The sequence below is a fragment of the Ursus americanus genome, chromosome 14, assembly GCF_024610735.1.
Source record: "Ursus americanus isolate L20-20 chromosome 14, mUrsAme1.1.p, whole genome shotgun sequence".
NCBI classification, from domain to species: Eukaryota; Metazoa; Chordata; class Mammalia; order Carnivora; family Ursidae; genus Ursus; species Ursus americanus.
The window spans coordinates 23,075,943-23,101,127 of record NC_142140.1 but is presented as its reverse complement, the minus strand read 5'-3'; the positions used below and the strand labels follow the sequence as shown (position 1 = coordinate 23,101,127).

Below are 25,185 nucleotides of genomic sequence, written 5' to 3'. Positions count from 1 at the left end.
AAATTTAAATATGCTATAAATCGGCTAGATTTAATAAGCATCTATAGAACATTTCAACGAACAATAGAATGCACATTCTTCTCCCAGGTACGTGTGGTACATTCTCCAGGATAAATTATATGTAGGCCCATAAAACAAGCCTTGATAAATTTAAAAGGATCAACAATCATAAGTTTATTCTCCAGCCATAAGGTAGTAAAATTAGAAATCAGTAACAGAAGGAAATTTGGGAAATCCACAAATAAGTGAAAATTAAACAACATAGTCATAAGTAGTCAGAGGTCAAGGAAAATAAAGCACTGATAGGTTAGACAGTAAATTGGGATAAATAAAAATGAAAATATAAAATACTGAAACTTGTAGAATGTCACAAAAGCAGTTGCTTAGAGGGAAATTTATAGAAATAGGTTTTTATTTAATTTAAAAAGAAGAAAGATTTAAAATCAACAGCCTAATCTTCCACTTAAGAAACAAGAAAAATAGTGCTTCCTTTGGCAGCACATACACTAAATTAGAATGAGACAGAGATTAGCCTGACCCCCGCACAAGGATGCTATGCAAATTTGTGAAGCGTCCCATATTTAAAAAAAATACATATATGTGCAAGTGAAACCAAGTTAAGTAGAAGAAAGGAAGGAAGATTATAGTAGAAATAAATGAAGTGGATAATAGAAAAACATGGGAGAAAATCAACAAAACTTTATTTTTTGAAAAATCCGCAAAATTGACAAACATTTACCTAGATTAACCAAGAGAAGGAGAGAAAGCTCGCATTTCAAGTTACCACAATCAGGAATCAAAGACGGAGGGGATATCACTAATGATATTACAGAGATGAAAAGAATAATGAGAAAATAATATGAATAAATATATGTAAACAAATTAGGTAACTTAAATAAAATGAAAAAAATCCCTAGAAGACACAAACTACTAAAACTGAAGAAATATTGAATATACCTATAACAAGTAAACATTTTAAATCAGTAATCAAATAATTTTCCACAAAGAAAAGCTCAGGACTAGATGGTTTCACTGGTGATTTAGTAAATCTTTAAAAAAAAAAAAAAAAAGAATACTACTAATAATACCAGTGGTTCACAAAGCCTTCTAAATATAAAAGGGAAGGTAATGCTTCCCAGCTCATTATAGGAGTCTAGTAGCATTATGATCCCAAAACCACACAAATCTCAATATCCTTAATGAGTATAGACATATCTTCATACAAAATACTCGTAAGCAGAATCCAGAAATATATAGAAAGAATTACACTCCATCACAAATTAGAATGTTTCCCTAAGATGCAAGGTTGATTTAACATATGAAATGCACCATATTAATAGACTAGAGGACAATGTCACATGATCATCTCCGTAGATGCAGAAAAAACATTTGACAAAAGTCAATACCCTTTGTAAAACCAATCAACAAACTAGGAACATAAAGCAACTTTCTAAACCTAATAAATTATGTCTGCAAAAATCCCACAGCTAATAGCACACTTAATGGTCCAACACTGAATGCTTTCTTCTCTAAGATCAGGAGTTAGAGAAGGCAGTCTATTCTCACCACTTCTATCCAACAATTGTTTTGGAGGTCCTAGCCAGGGAAGTTATACAAGGAAAAGAAACATATATCCAGATAAGTGGGAAGAAGTAAAACTGTCTCTATTTGCTGATGCCATGGTCTTGATATAGAAAATCCTATGAATACCAAAAAATCTATTAGAACTAGTAAAATATTGTTAAAACTAATAGGTGTTTGACAAAATTCCAGAATACAAGGTCAACATAAAAAGTCTATTGTATTTTTATATAGTAGCAATGAACTCTCAAAATTAAGAAAGCAAGTAAATTTACATTAGCAAAAAAAATAATAAATACTTAGGAATAATCTTAAAAGAAGTGCAAGACTTGTACCCTGAACATTACAGAACATTGTTGAAAAAAGTTAAATGTCAAAGTTAATTTGAAAGATCATATGGTCATGATTGAGTTAATGTAAAGCCAAAAATACTTTCCAAATTGATCTACACAGTCATTGTAATCTGTCAAAATTCCAGCTACATCTTCTACATTTTGAAAAGCTGATCCTAAAATTCATGTGGAAATGCAAAGAACCCAGAATAGCCAAAACAGGATCATGTGTTTCTGGCATGAGGATGGAAATTATTATATATAAAACAGATATAATTTTCATCCTTATGCTATATATATTTCATATAAATCCTGGGGGGGGTGTGTGTATGTATGCAATAGTAATGAGAATCCAGAACTAACTCTTACATTACAGTTAATTGATTTTGACAGGTGTGCCAACCCAGTTCAGTGGGGAAAACAACTGTCTATTCAACATCTGAATAGCTTCATGCAAAAGAATGACATTGGACCCCTACCTCACACCATATGAAAAAATAATTTATAATGGATTACAGAATTAAATGGCTAAAACTGTAAAACAGTCTGAAGAAAATGGAAGTAAATCTTTATGATCTTGTATCAAGCAATAGTTTAGTAGATATGACACAAAAAGCAGAAGCAATGAAAGAAGAAAAATTGAATTTGATTTTATCAAAAAACAAGAATTGGAAAGGATATTGAGAAACAGGAATCCTTAAACACCTATATGTTGCTGGTTGAATTGTAAAATGGTGCAGACCCTTAGTAAAATACTTTGGCAATTCCTCAGAAAAAAATATTGTTATCGAAGTATTATTGGCATACAATATCTTATTAGTTTCAGGTGTACAACAAAATAATTCGGTATTTTTATACACTATGAAATGATCTCCACAATAACTCTAGTTATCATCTGTCACCATACAAAGTTATGACAATATTACTGACCATATTCCCTATATTCATTAACATCCCCATGACTTATTTATTTTATAACTCTGTTTGTATCTCTTTGTTCTCTTCACCTACTTTGCCCACCTCCCCAGCACCTCCCCACTCTGGTCACTAAGTTTGTATCTTGTACCTATGAGTCTGTTTCTGTATTGCTTATTTTTGTTTTTAGATTCCACCTGTAACTGAAATCATATGGTATTATTTTTGTCTGACTTACTTCACTTAGGATAATACTCTCTAGGTCCATTCATGTTGTTGCATATAGCAAGACTGCATTTTTATGGCTGTGTAATATTCCCTTGTATATATGTATACCACATCTTCTTTATCCATTTGTCTATTGAGGGACATAGGTTGTTTCCATATTTTGGCTATTATAAATAATGCTGTAATGAACATAGGGGTGCATATATCTCTTTAATATTTTTGTTTTCGTTGGATAGAAAAACCACAGTTGGAATTGCTGAGTCATACTGTAGTTGTATTTTTAATTTTTTCAAGAATCTCCCTATTTTTTTCCATAGTGCCGACACCAGGTTGCATTCCCACCAACAGCGGATGAGAATTCCCTTTTCTCTACATTGTCACCAACACATTATTTTTTGTCTTTTTGATAATAGACCATCGGATGAGTATCAGCTAATATCACATTGTAGCTTTGATTTGCATTTCCTTGATAATTAGCGATGTTGAGCAAGTTCTCACATACGTGCTGGCCATTTGCATGTCTTTTGCAAAATGTGTATTCAAGTCCTCGGTCATGTTTTAATTGGGTTGTTTGTGTTTTAGTAAGTTGTGTAACTTCTTTATGTATTTTGGACATTAACCTCTTATTAGAAGTATGATTTGTAAGTCTTTTCCCATTTAGTATGTTGCCTTTTTGTTTTGTTGATGGTTTCCTTTCCTGCGCAGTAGCTTTTTAGTTAGATGTAATACCATTTGCTTATATAAGCTTTTGTTCCCCTTGCCTGAGGAAAGAATCCAAAAAATATTGCTAAAGCTAATGTCAAAGAGCTTACTACCTATGGTTTCTTTAAGGAGTTTTATGGTTTTGGTCTTATATTGAAGTCTTTAATCCTTTTTTGAATTTATTTTTGTATATGGTGTAAGATAGTGGTCCAGTTTCATTCTTTTGCATGTAGCTAACGTGTTTATTTCTGGCCTCTCTATTCCTTTGATCTATGTGTTTGTTTTCATATCAGTACCATACTGTTTTGATTACTTTAGCTTTGTAGTATAGTTTGAAATCAAGAGGCATAATGCCTCCTCCTTTGTTCTTCTTTCTCAAGATTGCTTTGGCTTTTTTGGGAGCTTTTGTGGTTCCATACAAATTTTATAATTATTTGTTCTAGGTTTGGTAAATATGTCACTGGTATTTTGATAAGAATTGCATTGAATATATAGGTTGCTTTAGGCAGTATCTACATTTCTAAGATATTCTTCCAGTTCATGAGCATGGTATATTTTTCCATTTGTGTTGTCCTTTAATTTCTTTCATCAAAGTCCTACAGTTTTCAGAGTGCTACATCTCACAGATTTTGGAAAGTTGTGTTTTCATTTTTATTTGTCTCAAGGTCTGTTGTGATTTACACTTGGATTTATTCATCACCCATTGGTTGTTTAGTAGCGTGTGGTTTCTTCTCCATGCATTTGCATTTTTTTTTCCTGGTTTTCTTCTTGTAATTGATGTCTACTTTCATACCATTGTCATTGGAAAAGATACTTGACAAGATCTCAGTCTTCTTGAATTTATTGAGACTTGTTTTGTAGCCTAACATGTGATGTGTCCTGGAGAAAGTTCCATGTGTACTTGAAAGAAGTGTGTATTCTGCAGTTTGGGAATGAAATGTTTATATATATATATCCAGTCCATCTGGTCTAATGTGTAAAGGCCAGTGTTTTCTTATTGATTTTCTGTCTGGATAATCTATCCACTGATGTTAAGTGAGGTATTAAAATCCACTAGTATCATTGTCTTACTGTAAATTTTTCCCTTAATGTCTGTTAATATTTTCTTAATATATTTAGATACTTATATATTGGTGTTACATAAATATTTACAAATGTGTTATCTTTTTCTTGAATTGGCCCCTTTATCATTGGTAATGTCCTCCTTTGTCTTTGGTCACAATCTTTGTTTCAAAGTCTATTTTGTCCGATACGAGTATTGCCACTGTAGCTTTCTTTTTATTTGTTTGCATGGAATATATTTATCCATCTCTTCATTGTCATTCTGTTGTTCTTTAGATCTGAAAGGAGTCTCTTGTAAACAGCACATGGTATATAGTTGTGTCTTGTTTGTTTTTTTATCCATTCAGCCAAATTTTTGATTAGAGCATTTTTTTCCTTTTACATTTAAAATAACTATTAATAGGTATGTACTTATTGCCATTTTGTTACTTGTTTTCTGATTGTTCTTGGAGTTCTCTGTTCCTTTCTTCTCTTGATCTCTTCCTGTGTGGTTTGAGAATTTTCTTTAGTGTTATATTTGAGTTCCTTTCTCTTTGTCTGTCTGTTGTAGATTTGGGGTTTGTGGTTACCATGATGTTCATGTATCTTGACCTACACATATAGCAGTCTGTTTTAAGCTTATAGTCACTTAACTTCAAATACATTCGAGAAGCACTACATTTTTACTGTCTACACACACACACACACACACACACACACACACACCTTTGTTATTGATGTCATATTTTGCATCTTTTTATTTTGTGTATCCCTAAATTACTTAATGTAGGTATAGTTGATTTTACTATTTTTTGTCTTTTAACCTTCATACCAACTTTTTAAGTGGCTAATCACTGCATTTGCTGTATATTTACCTTTAGTAGTGAGATTTTTTTTTTCTTTTGTATATTTTCTTATTTCTAGTTTTGGCCTTTTCTTTTTGCTTCAAGACGACCCGTTAACATTTCTTGTCATGCCTGTTCAGTGGTAATGAGCTCCTTTAGTTTTTGCCTGAGAAACTCTATTTGTCCTTTAGTTCTGAATGATGATCTTGCTGTGTAAAATAATCTTGGATATAAGTTTTTCCCTTTTAGCACTTTTAATATATCCTGCCACTCTCTTCTAATCTACAAAGATTTGCTGAAAAATCAGGTGATAATCTTATAGGGCTTTCCTTGCATATAACTCTGTTTTTCTCTTGCTGCCTTTCAGATTCTCCTTTAACTTGTGCCATTTTTATTGTATCTCAGTATGGATCTCTTTGGGTTCATCTTATTTGAGATTCTATGTGCTTTTTGAACCTGTATAACTATTTCCTTCCCAAGGTTAGGGATACTTCAGCTATTATTTCTTAAAATAAATTTTCTGCCCCTTTCTCTTTCCCTTCTCTTTCTAGAGCTCTTAAATGTGAAAGTTAGTATGCTAGATGTTGTCTCAGAGGTTTCTTAAGCTATCCTATTTTAACACTTTTTTGTTCCTTTTGTGGTTCTGATTGAGTGATTTCCACTATTTTGTCTTCCAGATCGTTGATCCATTTTTCTGTGTCATCTAATATGCTGTTGATTCCCTCTAGTGTATTTTTAATTTAAGTTACTGTATTCTGGTTCATTCATTTTTATATTTTCTAACTCTGTTGGAGTTCTCACTGTGTTCCTCTAATTCTTTTCCCAAATTCAGTGAGCATCTTTATGACCATTACTTTGAACTCTTCATTTCATTAGTTTTCCCATACCTCTGGGATTTTTGTCTCATTGTTTCATGGAGAACATAATCCTCTGCTCATTTTGCTTCACCTTCTGTGTTTGTTTCCGTGAATTAAGTGGTGAAGCTACCTCTCCCAGTCTTGAAGGAGAAGCCTTCTTAGGAGCATCTTCTCTGCAAAGTGTGTTCCTAGAGCTAGAGTGTGTGTAGGCTGGGGAGATCCCAGGATGCATTGCATTGGGGCCAGCCTGGTGGGTCAGCTGGAGCTGGTGCAGGTGCTGTCCGGGGGTTCCAGCTGAGCCACCCCAGTGCCACCCTAGCAAGACAGCTGGAGCTGAAGTGGGCACAGTCTGGGATTCCTGGGTCTCCCTTTGTTGGAGCCACCCTCACAAGATAACTGGAACTGGAATGGACAGGGGCTGGGTTAACCTGAAACATACTTCGTTGGGGTCAGCTTTGTAGGACAGCTGAAGCTGAAGTGGGTACAAGCTGGTGGGGTCTCTAGGCATGCTGCGCTGGGGTTGCCTTTGTGGGTAGCTGGATCAGGCACACTGTGCCAGGGCTTCCTTAATTGGATGGCTGAAGCTGTAGTGGTCATTGGCCCTGGAGGTCTTGGGATGACCATACCAGGGCTGCCTTTGGAGGATGGCTGGGCCTAGAGTGGGCACGAGCCAGGGGTTTCCTGAAGTGTGTGTTCTGTGGCTGCTCCAGTGAGACAGCTGGTGCTGGTAGAGACATGAATGAGGGGGCCCCAGGGTGTGCCATACAAGGCTTCTTTGGAGGGACAGCTGAGGGGGATGTAAAAAATGGTGCTCATCAGTGCCTCTGACCCCAAAGAGTTCCAATAATTTACTGGTCTCTGGCAGATGCTCTAGGGTTAGTAAATAGATTTCCTTCACTTATGGTCTAGTTGACTTTAAACTCCATTTTTTCCCCATCCCCCGTGGTGCGTAAGTACATGCAGCTTCCTCAGTGATATCTCTCCCTATTGCAAGTTGTTGCACTAGGGTTGGGGTTCCTATTACCATGTCGCCCTCTGTTCCAACCTTCGCTGTGTGGACCCTCTATCATTTGTTGTGCAGAAGCTATTGAAATAGCCCTCAGTTGTCTTCAGGGGGTATTGCTCAATATGTAGGTTCAAATTAGGTGTGTTTGTGGGAGGAAGTGAGTTCAGGTCTTCCTATACCACCGTCTTGGACTGCCCTCTGAAATGTTATACATAATGTTACTATGTGACCAAGCAACTTCGCTCCTAGTTAATACCCAAGAGAACTGAAAACACATCCACTCCAAATCTAATACACAACTATTTATAGCACCATTACTCATAATGGCCAAAAGTAGAAACAGCTCAAATGTCCATCAGCTGCTGAATGTATAAATATAATGTGGTTTATACATTAGAAGGAATATTATTTGGTCACAAAAAGGAATAGAGCGCTGCCATATGCTTGAACATGCATAAACCTTGAAAACATTATGTTAGATGAACATAGCCAGTCAAAAATGCCATATGATGTATGATTCAATTTTATGAAATGTCTAGAATAGGCAAATGCATAGAGACAGAAAATAGATAAGCAGTTTCCAGAGCCTAGAAGTAGGTAAGAATAAGGAGTGACTGCTACACTAATTTTTATGGGGCTTTTTATTGAGGTGGCGATACGTTCTAGAATTAGGTAGCACTGATGCTTGTACAACTCTGTGAAATATACTAAATACTACTGAGTTTTAAAATTAAAAGTGTGAATTTTATGGTATTGAATTATATCTTAATAAAGCTATAGTATATAAAAAAAAGGAAAACTTTTTGAATTATTAAGTAACATGTCATTAAAACTATAGTAATTTGGGTTAAGGGAAGTAGTCTTAATTCATGAACCAGAACAAAACTAGGAAATCATTGCCCCGATGTGTGCATTGGGAAACATACTTCAGTTAAAAATTCTCAGTAGACATACCTCCCTGCCCTATCAATTGGGGCAACTCAGTATCATGGTAGTGCACTGTTTCTGGACCAACAACAAGGAGAACCTAGCCTGAATTATAGTTCAGGTTCTGAGGGCAAGTGTACGTGAGCTATTCGACAAGTAATTTTATAGTTCTGGAGCAATATATAGGGTTCGAATTAGACCATCGTTTGAACAGTCTACCTCAGGGCAACGTCTTCAGGAGTATAAAAGATAGTACATGGTGGAATGAGTAGGAGAGTCTAAGAGAATAAAGGGACCCCAACCAGAGTAAATCTGATTTTATCTGTTTTATTTATTGTACTATGTGTTGCTCTACTAAAAAGTTTAAAATTCCCCAGACTAAATGTTTTGAAAATGTTTTTAAGCTGTATCACTCTAAAGGCTCTGTATAGGAATTTCTATTTAAATACAGTCCTCTGTCTTTCAAATATTTTCTTTGAAACCCCTGCATTCCTCCCCTCCCCAACAAAATTACATTGTGCCTGAAGGTAGACTATAAACTATCTGCGGTGCCACAAATTTTGAGTGCGTACAATTCCAATTAGGCTATGTGTTGCTATATTATTTGATTGATTCAAGTGTAGTTAACATGCAGGGTTATATTAGTTTCAGGTGTACAATATAATTCAACAATTCTATACCTTTCTCACTGCTCATCAATATAAGTAAAAATGCCATATCTTAAAATGTCACAGTCTTAATCTCCTTGATGTATGTCACCCATCCTGCCATCCACTTCTCCTCTGGCAATCCCCATTGTCTGTGTTTAAGAGACTCGTTTTTTGGTCTCTTGTTTGTTTGTTCATTTGTTTCTTAAATTCCACATATGACTGAAATCATACGACGTTATTCTTCTCTGACCGACTGACTTCATTTAACATTATGATCCTAGGCCCATCCACATTGTTACAAATGGCAAGATTTCATTCATTTTTATGGCTAATACTACGTTATGTGTGTGTGTGCACACGCCACATCTTCTTTATCCTTTCGTGTATTGATAGACACTTGAGTTGCTTCCGTATCTTGGCTATTATAAATAATACTATGATAAACATAGGGGTGTATGTATCTTATTGAATTAGTGTTTTTATTTTCTTTGGGTAAATATCCAGTAGTGGAATTACTGGTTCATATGGTAATTCTATTTTTAATTTTTTTAGTAACCTCTGTACTATTTTCCACAGTGGCTGCACCAGGTTGCATTCCCACCATCAGTGTAAGAGGATTCCTCTTTTTTTTTTTTCCCACATCCTTGTCAACACCTGTTGTTTCTTGTGTTTTTTGTTTTAGCCATTCTGACATGTAATGTGATATTGTGGTTTTAATTTGCATTTCCCTGATGATAAGTGATGATGAACAACTTTTCAGTGTCTTTGGGCCATCTGTATGTCTTCTCTGGAAAAATGTTATTCAGGTCCTCTGCCTGTTTTTAATCAGATTATTTATTTTTTTGGTGTTGACTTCTTTAAGTTTTTCATATATTTTAGGATATCAATGCTTTATAGGATGTATCATTTACAAATACCTCCTCCCATTCAATAGGTTGTCTTTTTATTTTTTTGGTGGTTTTCTTCCCTGTGAAAAATCTTTTTATTTCAGTGTAGTCCTAGTAGTTCAATTTTGCTTTTGTTTCCCTTGCCAAAGGAGACATATCTAAAAAAATGTTTCTATGGCTGATGTCAAAGAGATCACGATGTTTTCCTCTAGGAATTATACTATTTCAGATCTCACAATTAATACATTTTGAGTTAATTTTTGTGTATGGTATAAGAAAGTGGTTCAGTGTCACTTTTTTGGATGTAACAACCCAGTTTTCCCAACACCGTTTGTCAAAGAGATTGTCTTTTTCCTATTCTATATCTTTCCTTCTTAATTGACCATAAGAATGTGGGTTCATTTCTGAACTCTTTATTCTGTTCCATTGATGTACATGCCCATTTTTGTATCAGTACCATACTGTTTTGATTATTACAGTTTTGTAGTATGTTTTGAAATCTGAGATTGTGATACCTTCACCTTTGTTCTTCTTAAGATTATCTTGTGATTTTTTGTGGTTCCATAGAAATTTTAGAATTATTTGTTCTAGTTCTGTGCAAAATGTTGGTGTTTGGAAAGAGAAATTGCATTAAAGTTATAGATTGTTTTTAGTAGCATGGACATTTTAACAACATCAATTCTTCCAATCCCTGAGCATGGAGTATTTTTCCATTTGCTTGCATCATCTTCAATTTTTTTTTAACATTTTATAGATTTGAGAATGCAGATCTTTCACCTCCTTGGTTAAGTTTACTCCTAGTATCGTATTATTTTTGGTGCAGTTGTAAATGTGATTGTTTCCTCATTTTTCTTTAGCTACTTAATTATTGCTGTATAGAAATGTAAAGATTTCTGTAAATCTAATTTGTATCCTTTGGTTTTACTGAATTCATTTATCAGTTCTAGTAGTTTTTTTGGCAGTCTTCAAGGTTTTTTTCATAATATATTTTTTTTAAAGTCAATTCTCTTCCCAACATGGGGCTCAAACTCACAACCACAAGATCAAGAGTTGCATGCTCTACTGACTGAGCCAGCCAGGAGCCCCAAGGGTTTTTTGTTTTGTTTTGTTTTTTATATATTGTATTATGTTATCTGTAAATAGTGGAAGTTTTACTTTACTTTACCAACTTTTATGCCTTTTATTTCTTGTGTGATTGCTGTGGCTAGGACTTCCAGTACTATGTTGAATAAAAGCATCAAGAGTGGACATCCTTGTCTTGTACTTGATCTTAGAGGAAAAGCTCTGTTTTTTGCCATTGAGTATTACATTAGCTGTGGGTTTTTCATCTGTGGCCTATATTATGTTGAGGTATGTTCTTTCTAACCCTATTTTGTTGAGAGCTTTTATCATGAATGAATGTACTTAGTCAAATTCATTTTTTTTAATCTCCTGAAATGATCATATAGCTTTTATACTTTCTCTCGTTAATGTCATGCATCACGTTCATAGATTCGTGAATATTGAACCACCGTTCCATTCCTGGAATAAATCCTGCTTGACTGTGGTAAATGATTTTTTAACATATCGTTGGATTTGTCTTGCTAATGTTTGGTTGAGGATTTTTACATTTGGGTTCATCAGAGATATTGACCTGTTGCTCTCTTTTTCACAGTGTATTTTTCTGGTTTTGGTATCAGGGCAATGCTAGCCTTGTCGAATGAATTTGAAAGCTTTCCTTCCTCTTCTGTTATTTGGAATAGTTGGAGAACAGGTATTAACTCTTCTTGAAATGTTTGGTAGAATTCACCTAGGAAGCCATCTAGTCCTGGAGTTTTGTTTATTAGGAGTTATTTTATTACTAATTCAATGTCATTGCCAGCAATCAGTCTATTCAAATTTTCTATTTCTTCCTGATCTAGTTTCACAAGGGTGTATGTTTTGAGGAAATTATTCATTTCTTCTAGGTTGTCCAATTCATTAGCATATAATTTTTTATAATATTCTCATAATCCTTTGTAATTTCTGTGGTGTTGGTGGTTACTTCCCCTCCTTCACTTCCGATTTTGAGTTATCTTCTTTCATGAGTTTGGCTAAAGGCTTATCAGCTTTGTTGCTCTTTTGAAGAGCTAGCTCTTGGTTTCATTGATCTGTTATTTTTTAGTCTCTTTTTCATTTCTTTCTGCCATAAACTTATTTCCTTACTTCTGGTTTGGGCTTTGTTTGTTCTTCTTTTTTCTAGCTTCTTTGCATATAGGGTTAGGTTTTATTTGAGATTTTTCTTCTTGAGGTAGGCCTGTTTTGCTATAATCTCGCCTTTTAGAACTGCTTTTGCTGCATTTCAAAGATTTAGAACTATAGTATTTTCATTTACATTTGTTTCCATTATTTCTTGATTGATTAATCCATCATTTAATAGCATGTTATTTGGCTCCCATGTATATATGTTCTTTCCAGATTTTTTTCCTGGTGATTGAATTTCTAGTTTTATAATGTTGTAGTCAGAAACAATATGTGATATGACTTCATTCTTTTTGAATTTATCAAGATTTGTATCCTAATATGTGATCTATTCTAGAGAATGTTCTATGTACGCTTGAAAAGAATGTGTATTTTGCTGTTTTAGGATGGAATGTTCTGAATATATCTGTTAGGTCCATCTGCTCCAATGTGTCATTCAAAACCACTATTTCTTTGTTCATTTTCTGTCTGGATGATCTATCCATGGATGTAAGTAGGGTATGTAAAGTCCCCTACTGTTATTATATTACTGTCTATTTCTTCCTTTATGTCTCTTAATAGTTGGTTTATGTAATTGTTGCTCCCATTTCAGGTGCATAAATATCTGCAGTTGTTATATCCTCTTGTTGGATTGTTGTCTTTTTCATTAGGTCATGTCCTCCCTTGTTTCTTGCTACAGTCTTTGCTTTAAAGTTTATTTTGTCTGATAAAAGTATTGCTACACCAGCTTGCTTTTTCCTTCCATTTGCATGATAAATGTTTTTCTATCACTTCACCTTCAATCTGTGTCTTTAGCTCTGATATGAGTCCCTTGTAAGCAGCATATAGATGGGTCTTGCTTTTTTATCCATTCAGCTACCGTATGTGTTTTATTGGAGCATTTAGTCCACTTACGTTAATAGTAAGGACTGGTAGATGTGTACTTACTGCCACTTTGTTATTGGTTTATGGTGGTTTTTATAGTTATTCTCTGTTCCTTTCTTCCTTGCTCTCTTCCCCTGTGGTTTGTTTGTTTTCTTTAGTGATATGCTTGGATTCCTTTCTCTTTATTTTTTGCATATCTATTACATGTTTTTGATTAATGGCTATCACTAGATTACATGTATAACACGCATATAGCGGTCTATATTAAGTTGGCAGTCACTTAAGTTTGAGCCTTATATAAAAGTCATATATTCTTACTTCCCCCTTCCCCACATTTTATCTATATGATACCATATTTTACATCCTATTATTTTGTGAATTCCTTGACTGATTTTTATAGATATAATTGATTTTACTGCTTTTGTGCTTTATTTTTTATTTTATTTTTTTTTAAAGATTTATTTATTTAATAGAGAGAGACAGCCAGCGAGAGAGGGAACACAAGCAGGGGGAGTGGGAGAGGAAGAAGCAGGCTCATAGCGGAGGAGCCTGATATGGGGCTCGATCCCATAATGCTGGGATCACGCCCTGAGCCGAAGGCAGACGCTTAACTGCTGTGCCACCCAGGCGCCCTGCTTTTGTGCTTTAACCTCTGTATTTGTTTTATAAGTGATTAATCTAACACTTTTATTATGTTTGTATGTAGTTGCAATTTCTTTTTTTTTTTTTTAAGATTTATTATTTTTAGAGAGAGAGACAGAGAAAGTGTGCCTGCGAGCAGGGGGAGGAGCAGAGGGAGAGAGAAACTCTGTGCTGAGGCCAGAGCCCGATGTGGAGCTCCACCCCACAACCCTGAGATCACAACCACAAGATCACTGCCTGAGCCCAAACCAAGAGTCAGAAGCTTAACTGCGCCACCCAGGTGCCCCCCCTCCTTTTTTTCCTTTCCTAATATTCTTAGTCTGGCTTATGGCCTTTTCTCTTCATGGAAAGAACTTTCTTGAACATTTCTTGTAAGGCTGGCTTCACGGTGATGAACTCCTTTAACTTCTGTTTGCCTGAAAAACTTTTGAAAAGCTTTTTCATCTCTACTTCTATTTTGGATGATAGCCTGGTTGGGTAGAGTATTCTTGACTGCAGGCTTTTTGTTTTTGTTTTTCTTCCTTCTGGCATTTTGAATATATTATGCCACTCTCTTCTGGCCTGCAAAGTTGTTGCTAAGAAATCAGCTGAGTGGCTTATGGGGTTTCCCTTGTTTTCTTTTCTCTTGCTAGTTTTAAAATTCTCTATCACTACTTTTTGCCATTTTCATTATTATGTGTCTTGGTGTGGACCTCCCTGGGCTGATTTTGTTGGGAGCTCTCTGGGTCTCCCGGATCTGGATATCCATTTCCTTCCCTGGGTTAGAGACATTGTCAGTTATTATTCCTTCCAATTAGTTTTTTGCCCCCTTTTTCTCTCTTCTTCTTCTGCAGTCCCTCTGATGGTAATGTTATTATGCTTGATGATATTGCTGAGATCCCTTAACGTATTCTTTTTTACTTTTTTATCTGTCTTTTTGATATTTGGTTAGGTTGCTTTCCATGAATCTGTCATCCAGCTTGCTGATTTGATTTTGTGCCTCTTATAATCGACTATTGATTCCCCTAGTGTATTTTTAATTTTGGTTATTGAGTTCCTCATTTCTGAGCAGTTCTTTTTTATGTTTTCTATCATTTTGTTGAAGGTCTGAGATCCTCCTCACTTTTCTCAAATCCAGTAGGTATCTAAGACCATTAATTTGAAGTCTTCATGAGGTATATCACTTATCTCCATTTCATTAGGTCTTTTACTATGGTTTTGTCCAGTTCTTTCATTTGGGACATATTCCTCTGTCTCCTCAACTTGTCTAACTAACTCTCCATGTTTGTTTTTGTGTATTAGGGAAGTCATTTATGTCTGCTGATATTAAAACTAGGGACCTTACAAAGAAGAGGTCTCAGGGTGTCCTGTAGCACAATGTGCCCTGTTTAGCAGAAACAGGCACTTCAAGGATGTTTCTTCTTTGGGTTGCATGTGCCTTGCTCTTTGTCTGAGCCACATTTGCCTTCAGTCTGGTTGGATGCAATGGCCCCTTTGCCTTTTCTGGGCTGGGCTTGGTCCTTCTGTTGTGAAAGGACCACTCTGGGGCCATCATGGACTGAGAGTTGGGTGGTGTCAGTAGTCAGACCAGATGCCTGCTCTCAGCCTGTTTCCTGATGTTGCACTTGCACTGAACTGCAGGGTGCCCTCCATGCGTTGTCCTCTGAGAGGCTTTTGTTGGTGGGTGGCCTGCAGAGAAGCTATCTGTTGGGGCTATGGTCACACTGACCAATAGGGTTCTTTCCCTGCCTTGTCTCCAGAGAGGCTTTTGTTGGTAGGCAGAGACAGCAGACAGGCCAGATACCTACCAGAGCTGCAAATGCACTGATTGGCAGGCACTCTCTCTGTAGTGCTGGTTATAATTTCAGCTGCTGGGATGATAGTGTAGTGGTATGTGTGGTTATATTACCTTCTCATGGCAGGAGTCACTTTGAATTGGTGGCGGTTCTTTCCAGGGCTACTTGCAGGATGAGACTAGGCAGGAGTCAGTTTGAATGGATTCCTGCTAAACAGGATGGATTGGGTGGGACAGTCCACAAGAGAACACAGGGGCAGGGTATGTGGTATTAGCAAGTGAGGTGGTGAGTGTTCTTGCTGGTTCCTGCAGGTGTCTGGGTATCTAGGCTGGGAAGTTGGGAATATAAATGGTGCCCTCCAGCTCTTTTGTTCTTGGAGAAGTCTTGTAAAGATCCCTGCTCCTCCAGAATACATTCTCAGATGAGTAAATGAATCTCCTTTCTGTAAACCCCAGACACTTTTCAAACTATTTCTATGCTATATCTCAGTGGGGTTGTTATATATGTTTAAAGTGGTAACTCCATTTCTTGATGCTCTTCAGCTCTCCCAGAGCCAAGCCCACCCATTTTTAAAGTACCTGGAGTTAAGCCCCACTGGCTATAAACACTCATGAAGTTAAGCACCACTGGTTTTTGATGCCAATTGTCATGGGAACTTGTCTTCTCAGTGCAGGCCCCCTGTGTATGGGGTGCTTGGGGGTTCTGTTCCTCTGTGCAGGCCCCCTGTGTCTGGTTTGCATGTGGTGTCCCTTTTATTCGTCATTAGTTTCCCTGGGAGTTTGGTGCCCAATTGCATCTCTGCCCTTTCTACTTTTTTTTTAATTCTTTTTTTATTATTATGTTCAGTTAGCCAGCATATAGTACATCATAAGTTTTTGTTGTAGTGTTCAACGATTCATTACTTGTGTATAACACCCGGTGCTCATTACCACACATGTCCTCCTTAATACCCATCACCCAGTTACCCCACCCCCACCCCCTCCCTTCTGTAACCCTCAGTTTGTTTCCTGGAGTCTAGAGTCTCTCATGGTTTGTCTCCTCTCTGATTTCTTCCCATTCAGTTTTCCCTCCCTTCCCCTGTGATCCTCTGCTCTATTCCAGTTCTCAGGATGCAGAGAGAAAGAAGACACTGTCAAGAAGCCTAACCTCTGAAATTGTAGCCAGGCCTTTCTACTCTTTTTGATATGACCTCCTTTCTATGATTAGCAGAGGAAAGTCTCTTCCATTATTCCAGGGTTTGTTTTCTGAGTTCATTGCACTGATGTGACTATTTTCTAGGAGTGTCCGTGGAACAAGGTGAGCTTAGGATCTCCTACTCTACCATCTTCCCCATCCCTCTGTATTGCTGTATTACTAATATTTCATTTGATATCGTGTCAAAGTTGTGAATCACACAAGCCATTCAAGAGCCTCTTTGCAAATACTTGAGTGGCAGTTCACACATAGAAATATATGTGTTTTCTCAAGTTGGAGATGTAATTCATCTAGTAAATATGACCGAATATATATTCATTTCTATAAGGTGCTTAAGTGGCCTCTTCACTTTCCTGTGTCGATTGATGTTTGAATTTCCCAGTACAATGAAATAAAGATTCATATTTTGAGTAAATCCTGAAAGTTTAATAGCGGTCTTATGTGTCTATTGCTTTGCTTTGTTTTGTTTTGTTCTCAGAGTAGAAACTGGAATCTGTAGTCACAGAATGGGGCCTAACATCTTCTATTTTCAAATGAACTAAAAGTTCAAAAGTTATTGCTTTTGAGCCAACTCTCCTCCTTAAGATTTTCCTTAAAGGTGATGCAACATCCTCATGTGGCAAAAGAGCATAGTTGGTCATCTTAGGATACCAAATTTGAAACAAAGAGAACCGGGGAAATAGTATATTGTGAGGTTCTTTGTTTTATTTTTATCTAGATTTTAAATATAATGGGGTCTGTGTATTTAGGGGGTATATTTTGAAGTCCTCAAACACTTTAGAAACTTGTAGGATTCAAGTCTCCTTTTCCTATGAGAATACATTTAAAGAATGGGAGATTTGGGGGCGCCTGGGTGGCTCAGTCGGTTAAGCGTCTGCCTTCAGCTCAGGTCATGATCCCAGGGTCCTGGGATTGAGTCCCACATCGTGGGGGGGGGGGGGCTTGCTCAGCAGGGAGCCTGCTTCTCCCTCTGCCTGCTGCTCTCCTTGCTTATGTGTGCTCCCTCTCTTTCTGACAAATATATAAATAGAATCTTAAAAAAAAAAAAAAAAGAATGGGCGATGTAAATCTATAAATGTTGGCTTTCATGCTGCTTTTTGTCTTCGTAGCATTAACTTCTGAGCATTCTTTCCCTAAATTAGCAATGTGGTGTGTCATATTGGTTGTTTGCCTTTCTTCATGGTATTTTTAAGCTACTCCCCTCAGTTCCAAAGTCCTTGATTTTTCAGAAGCTTTTTGTTGTTTTTTTTTTTTTTTAAACAGTGCTAGAAGGAATAGTTAAAGAATGTTTAGATAACAAGTTACAGAATTTTTAATTTTTTAAAAAATCATATCTCCAACTTGTAAGAAAACACATATTTCTGGGTGTGAATCTGTTACCCAACATATTTTCAAAGTGATTTTGAATGCTATAAAAACAGTATAGTGGTAACCCAAATCTCTTTTAGAATTCATTCCAAATAAATAGTGATATGGACCAGCAGCTTGTGAAAAATGCATAATCCAAGGCCCTACTCCAGATATACCAAATCAAAATCTGAATTTTAACTGGATTGTACTGCATAAGCACATTGCATCTTGAGAACACTGGTTTTTATGGAACTGAAAAATGGTGGCTGTTACTTCAGTTTGAAAATCAAATTACTGCTGTTGATGACGATAGAGGAAAGAATATAAACATAAATACAGTTTATAGGTAATTTTTTCTCCTTTTTAATCTTGATACATTTTTAAATTGGGGAGATTTATATTATTTCAAGTGTCTTCTGTAATGGCAAATGCTATTGCCATTGTGATTTCATATACATTAAAATTAACATAATTCATATCTGCACTAAAAGCTACACACACACATCTACTAATAATCCATTCCAAAAATATCCCACTGAACCCTGACCAGTGTGTTTGTACATTTAGACAATGCTCCTTCTGGGATTTCCAGGCCACATAAAATAGCAAAGAGTTCATTAGAACGATGTCACCAGCATAGCGATAATTAAGGCTGTATCAGCAGTTTAGGGGTTTATAACTCTGCTGTAAAGTTGTGCTCTGGGATGAAAGTCAGCACAAAAGCTCAACCTGAGAGTAGGTTGTTTGCCAGATCTGGGAGGAATGTGGGGGAAATTGATTTCATTGTTTCTGATTCACTATCTGCTCATCTGATTCTTGGTGGCATTTGAATGAAGATGTTTTATGGACTGGTAATCATGGAGAACTGGTGTTTTCACTGATGTCTTCATAGACTTTACTCAAACTGTAACAATTACAGTAACTCAGATGGTGTCACTGTTTATATTACATAAATGGGGACAAATATGCATGGAAAGCTATTAAAAGGGAAAAGGAGTAATTCTAATTAGGCAGAAATGGTAACATATTTCATCAAAGGAGGATACAGCGGATTCCTAGGTTGCCTGTATATTTCTGCCAGGGAGACACCAAGGCATGCTCCTGTGAACTGCTCTGGGATACTTAATTGGTAAACAAACATTGATGCTCAGAAAAGTTTAGATCTAGCTCTTTTAGAAAACCGATACTCACATCTGATTTATCTTGAATGTATCTGAAGAGCCAGTGGCTAAAGGGATGTCTCACTAAGTGAAACAGTCCTGGAGCTCTAGGCTTTTCCAGCTCCTTTGCCGTCGCTTTGCTCTTTGGAAGAGAGAAACTTGCCATCCTGAGATTTCCAGCTATGGTAATCAAGAATATAATAGGAGTGAACTCCTATTATAGTCAATTTGTGATTAGATACATTGTCATCTTGGGTACACGTTTAAATGTGGTTTTAGGCAGTTATCTGGAATGTAGTCCCCGTATAAATAATTAGGAGCCCCCGATTTTCAACAGGGGATTTAATATTAATGGTGTGTGTCATAGTTACAAGCTGGAACTCCTGAGTAAGACAGAACTGGGTTCAGATACTGTTACTGCTCCCTTTACTATCTGTCTGGGCTTGGGGCAAATAGCTTCATACTTTTGAGCTTCTGTTTCTCTTTCTAAAATGTGGTGGTGATTATAGTAGCTACTTCAGAGGATTGTTATAAAATTTAAAAAGATATTCTTGCAAAGCACAGTGTCTGGTACATGGTAGCTATTACTACGTTAAGTAATGTAGTGGCCTAAACAAAAAGGCTTTACAATTTGTCATTTATTGATTGATTCACTTACTCATATTCCACATATTTATTAATTGTTTTCATGTGCCAGACACTCTGATTAGATGCTGGATACAACGGTGAACAGGGCAGCTAGAATCTCTTTCTCACTGAGCTAATCATCTGGTGGAAAGGATGCAATCAAATAACCATGAATTATAATAGGTGTCAGAAATGAAGCCAGTAAAAGTTTAAGATGAAAAGTAACAATGGGAAGAGGGGCATGATAATTAATTCAGAGTGTTCAGAAAAGGCTTCCAGCAAACAGTGTCTATAAAGCTAATAACCGAAGGACAAAGAGTGCTTGGAAGATGAGCTCAGGGAAAAGCATTTCTGTTGAAGAATCGTCAGCTGTGTATGTCTTGAGGTAGGAAAAGTTTGGTATGTACAAGGATATGAAAGAAGGCCAGCGGCTAGACCATAAGGAAAATGAGGTGGAATGATGAGATTAGCTCAGAGAAGAAAGCAAGGGCTAGGTAGCTCTGAGCTTTGTAACCCAGGTGAGAAGTTTTGAGTCCGTTTCCAATGTAGACAGAAGCCCTAGGAGAGATCATGTAGTCAGGTTGACAGCTTAGAAGGAGCTTCAAGCTGCCCTATGGAGAATGGCTTGAAGAAAATCAACAGTGTTTCTCTAAGCTTCCTCCTTAGTGATCAAAGGGAAAATTTCCAAACTTCCATATCTGGGGCTATTTTATAGCTGACGAACTCTGGGACATTACATGTTTTCATTGTCCATGCATCAGGGACTGGGGGAGATGGTGCTCAGAAGGCATTTACTTGGTAAGTAAAAGCAGCTTTTTATAGCAGAACCACTCGAGATCACATTTACTGTTGTTTGGAAAATCACCTCATCATTCATAATTTCATTAGGTCATAACTTACTTCCAGGAAAATTATATTTTACATCTCCCTACTTTCTTTGCACAAAAACACCACTTTGGGTATTTTTAAAATTTAAAATTCAAGGACATGTGCCAGATCAGCGTATTTCTCTGATTTTCTCCTCTCTAGGTGGAAAACATTTTTAGGCATGTTACAACAGAGTACTACCAAATGACCTTCAGAACTTAATTTGAGGGCATAAGCATCACAGAGTGAATGTGGGAGTCTCATTAGGATTTTTGTTTTGCACCATGTTTTTTCTGCTTATTTGGTTCGTCTTTCCTTTTTGCTCATTTTACTTGGGCATGTATTTTTAGAGAAACTGACTTGAGGGTTTTCTTTTTTTGCACTCCACGTGTTGCTGAATTATTAAATAATAATGTAATAACAAGCACTTATCTAGTGCTCTATTCAAGGACTTCTTATTTGCAACTCCGCCCCTGGAGAACACTGAAGATGGTTCCTCTGTAAACTTTCCAAAGTAACATCAACTACTCTGTCTCTTCTTGATGCACCCCAACGATGCTGGAGTTTGCGTTTATTAGTTATCAGCTAAAGGAGTTGGATGATACACATCTGTGAAGTAGAAAATTGTTTCTCTTGAATTGGGTTTGAAGTCTAATAAGGCAACTTTGCTTAAATGCATGCTTTTTAAGTGCGGAAGGACAGCCTTCTACGTGTCCTCTGTCTTCCTCACCCATTCATTTGTGTGTTTATATGAATGCAAATAGATTGTCAACCATGGGTAAACCCTGTAGGCAAGTGAACCAGGGCACGTCAAATTCTGGCATCTGATTACGACTCGTTCCTGCCTGGAACTGAGAACGTAGAATATCGTAACTATAAGACTCCGAGTGAGCGAGGCACACTGTAAGCAGAAATGGCAGAGGAGCTTGAAGAAAATAAAAGATGAAGATTACGAAACAAAAACCTATAAGGACGTTTTGTTTGGCCCACCTGTGTTGTCCCAATATTTGAAATTTAGAGGATTTTAGACAGAGACTAGGATTCGCATTATCCCTTGAAAAATGAGTCATTTGGCAAAAGTGGCTCCTCATTCCTGCTTAGCCCAGATCAGCAGGAACTAAGTAGTGTTTGCCTTTCAAAGAGGAGGCACACGCCCCCTTGTTTGCTAGGGTTCCTGCCTCTCATTATATCTTTTAGCATCTCACATGCTTTAGTTTTTTTACAGTCCTTGCTGTACACCTGTAGCCTTCTAAGTGTATGGTCATCAGAACACTAACATCACCTATGTGGAAGGTAGCTTCTGCATGACTTCCCCCATTGGCTGCTCTTTGTCATGCCCTCGTGTGATCCCCTCCCTTTGCACATGGGCTGGAGCTAATGACCATCTTCTGAAAAAACAAAGTTCAACAAAAGTGATGGGCCTTTCTGAGATTAGGTTATAAAAGGATGTGACTTCCATCTTGCTGGCATTCTCTGTCTCGCCTTCTTAGCTTGCTTGCTTTCATGAAGCAAGCTGCCATGGTGACAAGGCACACCAAATAAGGAAGCAAGGGTGACCTGCGGCCAAGAGCCAGTCAAGAATTAAGGCCCTCAGTCCAACACCCCATAAGCAACAACCACACAAGTGAGTGTGGAAGCAGATCCTTCACCCGTTGAGCCTTCAGATAAAACCGTCCTCCTGGATGATCTCTCAGCTGTAGCCTCAGAGACCCTGAAGCAGAGGACCAGATGAGCTGTCCCCAGATTCCTGACCTAAAGAAACCGTGTTGTGTTAAGCTGCTAACATCAGAAGAACGTGTTGAGCAGCAATAGATAGATAATATATCGTATTACTTCAGAGAAAGATGGTGCTCTGAGTAGCCCATATAAGAAACTTTCCTTGGGATTACAGAAATCAAAGCAGTGAATTTTCTAATCCCATGACTGTGATTTTAGCATAATGACTGACGTTGGAGGTACTCAGTTGCTATGAAACAAAAGGCTGCCAATGGTGAGTTAAGTGTCACAGGAGACTGTTATACAGGAACGTTGTTCATATAATATTACTTTCTCAATATCATTTGAGTAGCTCTCCTTTTAAGCCCCATCAGATGTGCTTCCAAATATTCTGATGACCAAAAGTATGTCTCAGATTCAAAAAGCTTGGACGCTATTGACCACACCAGGTTCTCAGAATGCCAGACTCCGACAGGACACTATTAGAAACTGCAGACATGTGGGGCAGGCTCCTCTCAGTAAGCATCAGGTGAAGAGCCGAGGTCGCAACTCCTTTATCTGTAAAGTAGGGTGAAATCTAAGTTATGAAAGAAGCAGGGCAGGGCTAAGGCACCGGCTTCACGGATCGCGTTGGGGTTATTTTCTCATAGCTGGGGTTTTAGTGGGATTAGTGGGTTACTCAGTATCACTTTCTCAGGTGGCAAACAGGGTACTGTGCATTTCTGTCTTCAGGAAGCTGTGTAAAAGCCCCCAAATGGTACCTGTTACCGTGTTCAGGTTAGAGATGAAAATTAGTAAGAGCGCTATGCGTGGCATCCTTAGCTTCTGAGATTGTGATATTTAGGTTTTAAGTGCTACAAACAGTGCAGCAGTATCTTACTCGAAACTATTTTGACAGGTTAACGTATTCAAATACCGGAGTGGAAATTAGGAATGACGAGTGCTGGGCTGTTGCTTCACCTTGTGCCTCAGTGATGTCTTCATTTTTCTGCTTCTGTATAATACTGATTCTTTTCAGATTACCCTGAACATCCTTTTAAAGTCCTTAGTAGTATTCACATACACATAGTTCAATGTGTGTTTTAATGTAATTTCTTGCAGCCCTTAAACCTTTTCTTTGTATAAACTTTGCATTCCTGTAAACTGTATGTAAAACATAATGCTTTATGCATTATATACATGTATTAGTAATGTTGGTGAATTTAATTTCTTATTGGGTAATAATATCATGTGTTATAAATGTTTACACTTTATGCATATGATGGTGATAAATGCCAGTTGGATTTAGTTGAAAATAAGAAGAAATATATTTTGTTATCTAGGTCCAAGCAGTTAATAGATAAAATGCTAAAAACATAAATCATCAAAATTACATTTCTCTATTATGTCTTGTTTCAATAAACCTTCCCAAATAATTATCCCATTATAAAATCTTTGCAGTATTCAATACATTTGACCTGAGAGATGTGTATGTAGTTTTATTATCAATCAGTAGCATCACCTGGCCCTTGCTTCTGGTCAAAATGGTGGTTTGAGACAGCTTTCACTCTTCAAAAAATCCATTGACTAATCTTGCCCAAGTTCACTTTTAAAGTTTTCCCAGGACCACTCATTGTCCGTTAAGCATGCAAAGTAGATCAAAGGTTAATGATTCTTAATTGGGCTTCATTAAGTGATAATATAAGATCTCGAGCTCCTCATTATGCTCCGGGATTGGACAGCAATGTCATAACATCAGGAAATAATGAACTAGAAGACATGCATTATCATGCATTAGAACACTCCAGCAACTGATTATGTTTCAGATACATTGTCTCATGTGAGATATAAAGTGAGGTGCATATTAATAGCTTGGTCAAGTTCCCATTTTGAGAATGAACTATAGTTTCAGTATAATGAAGACTTTCAGATATGAACTGTTATGATTTGGGAAGACTCTATTTGAGCCTGTTTACGCTTTGTTCCTATTTATTAGCTGCCCACAACCATGAGAGGCAAGGTTATTTGATCATTCCACCACTTGCGCAGTCCACTTGAAACATAGCTTTTTAATCATGCATCACTTTTGAATTTAAGTACTGTCCATTCCTTCTTTCCTGTGTGGCAATTTCAAACCCACTTTGGTAATATACAAGGGATTAAGATAACGTATTGGCTACTAAGCACATTTTATTTAGATCAGAATGAGTCCTGTAGTTTTCATTTTGCTCAGAGAATGGGAATCCATGCATACTGAACAGTCATACTGTAGTTAACATGTCAGGGAAAATGAATGCACAAATGCATAGTGTAATTCCATGTGCTTCAGAGATAACCACAATGAGGGATAATGAGCCAACCTTGGTCTTCTGTAACGCAAAGCTAATATACTCAAAAAGATATTGCCCTTCATCACAGTTTAATGTAATTGCTCCTAATCCGTAACCTGAACAATAAACTCAAACATCTTATCCAAACACTAACATTAAGCTCCCTGTCTCCAGGATGTCAATATGACATTTTACATTCATATGCCTCAGAGAAGAGCTGGAAAGCAAAAAGTACCTCCTATACAGTGTTCTTCCTGAGTTTTGCTATGAATTTCTGTGAATAAGGAATCAAATGACTGAGTTGATGCTAACACTTATAACTCAGATGATTGACAGAAGATGGCTATGGTGATGAAATAAATCACTTCTAGAAGATACATGACAGCAGTCTCATCCTAAATCCTCCACAAAAGCAAGTAACAGATTTGATGGGCCTTGCAGGGCTGGAGGCTCAGAAATTTGTTAGAGTTCATATTTTGGAAACACTGCG

At 37.0% G+C, this 25,185-nt stretch overlaps 1 protein-coding gene and 1 non-coding gene across 2 annotated transcripts in view; both read left to right on the top strand.

Moving 5' to 3' along the window:
• Positions 1 to 25,185, top strand: part of TAFA1 (TAFA chemokine like family member 1) — a 356,224-nt gene that overhangs the window by 19,220 nt on the left and 311,819 nt on the right. The window lies entirely within an intron of this gene.
• Positions 483 to 585, top strand: LOC123777779 (U6 spliceosomal RNA). Its single transcript, XR_006775721.1, has one exon. It is a non-coding gene; the product is annotated as a U6 spliceosomal RNA (small nuclear RNA).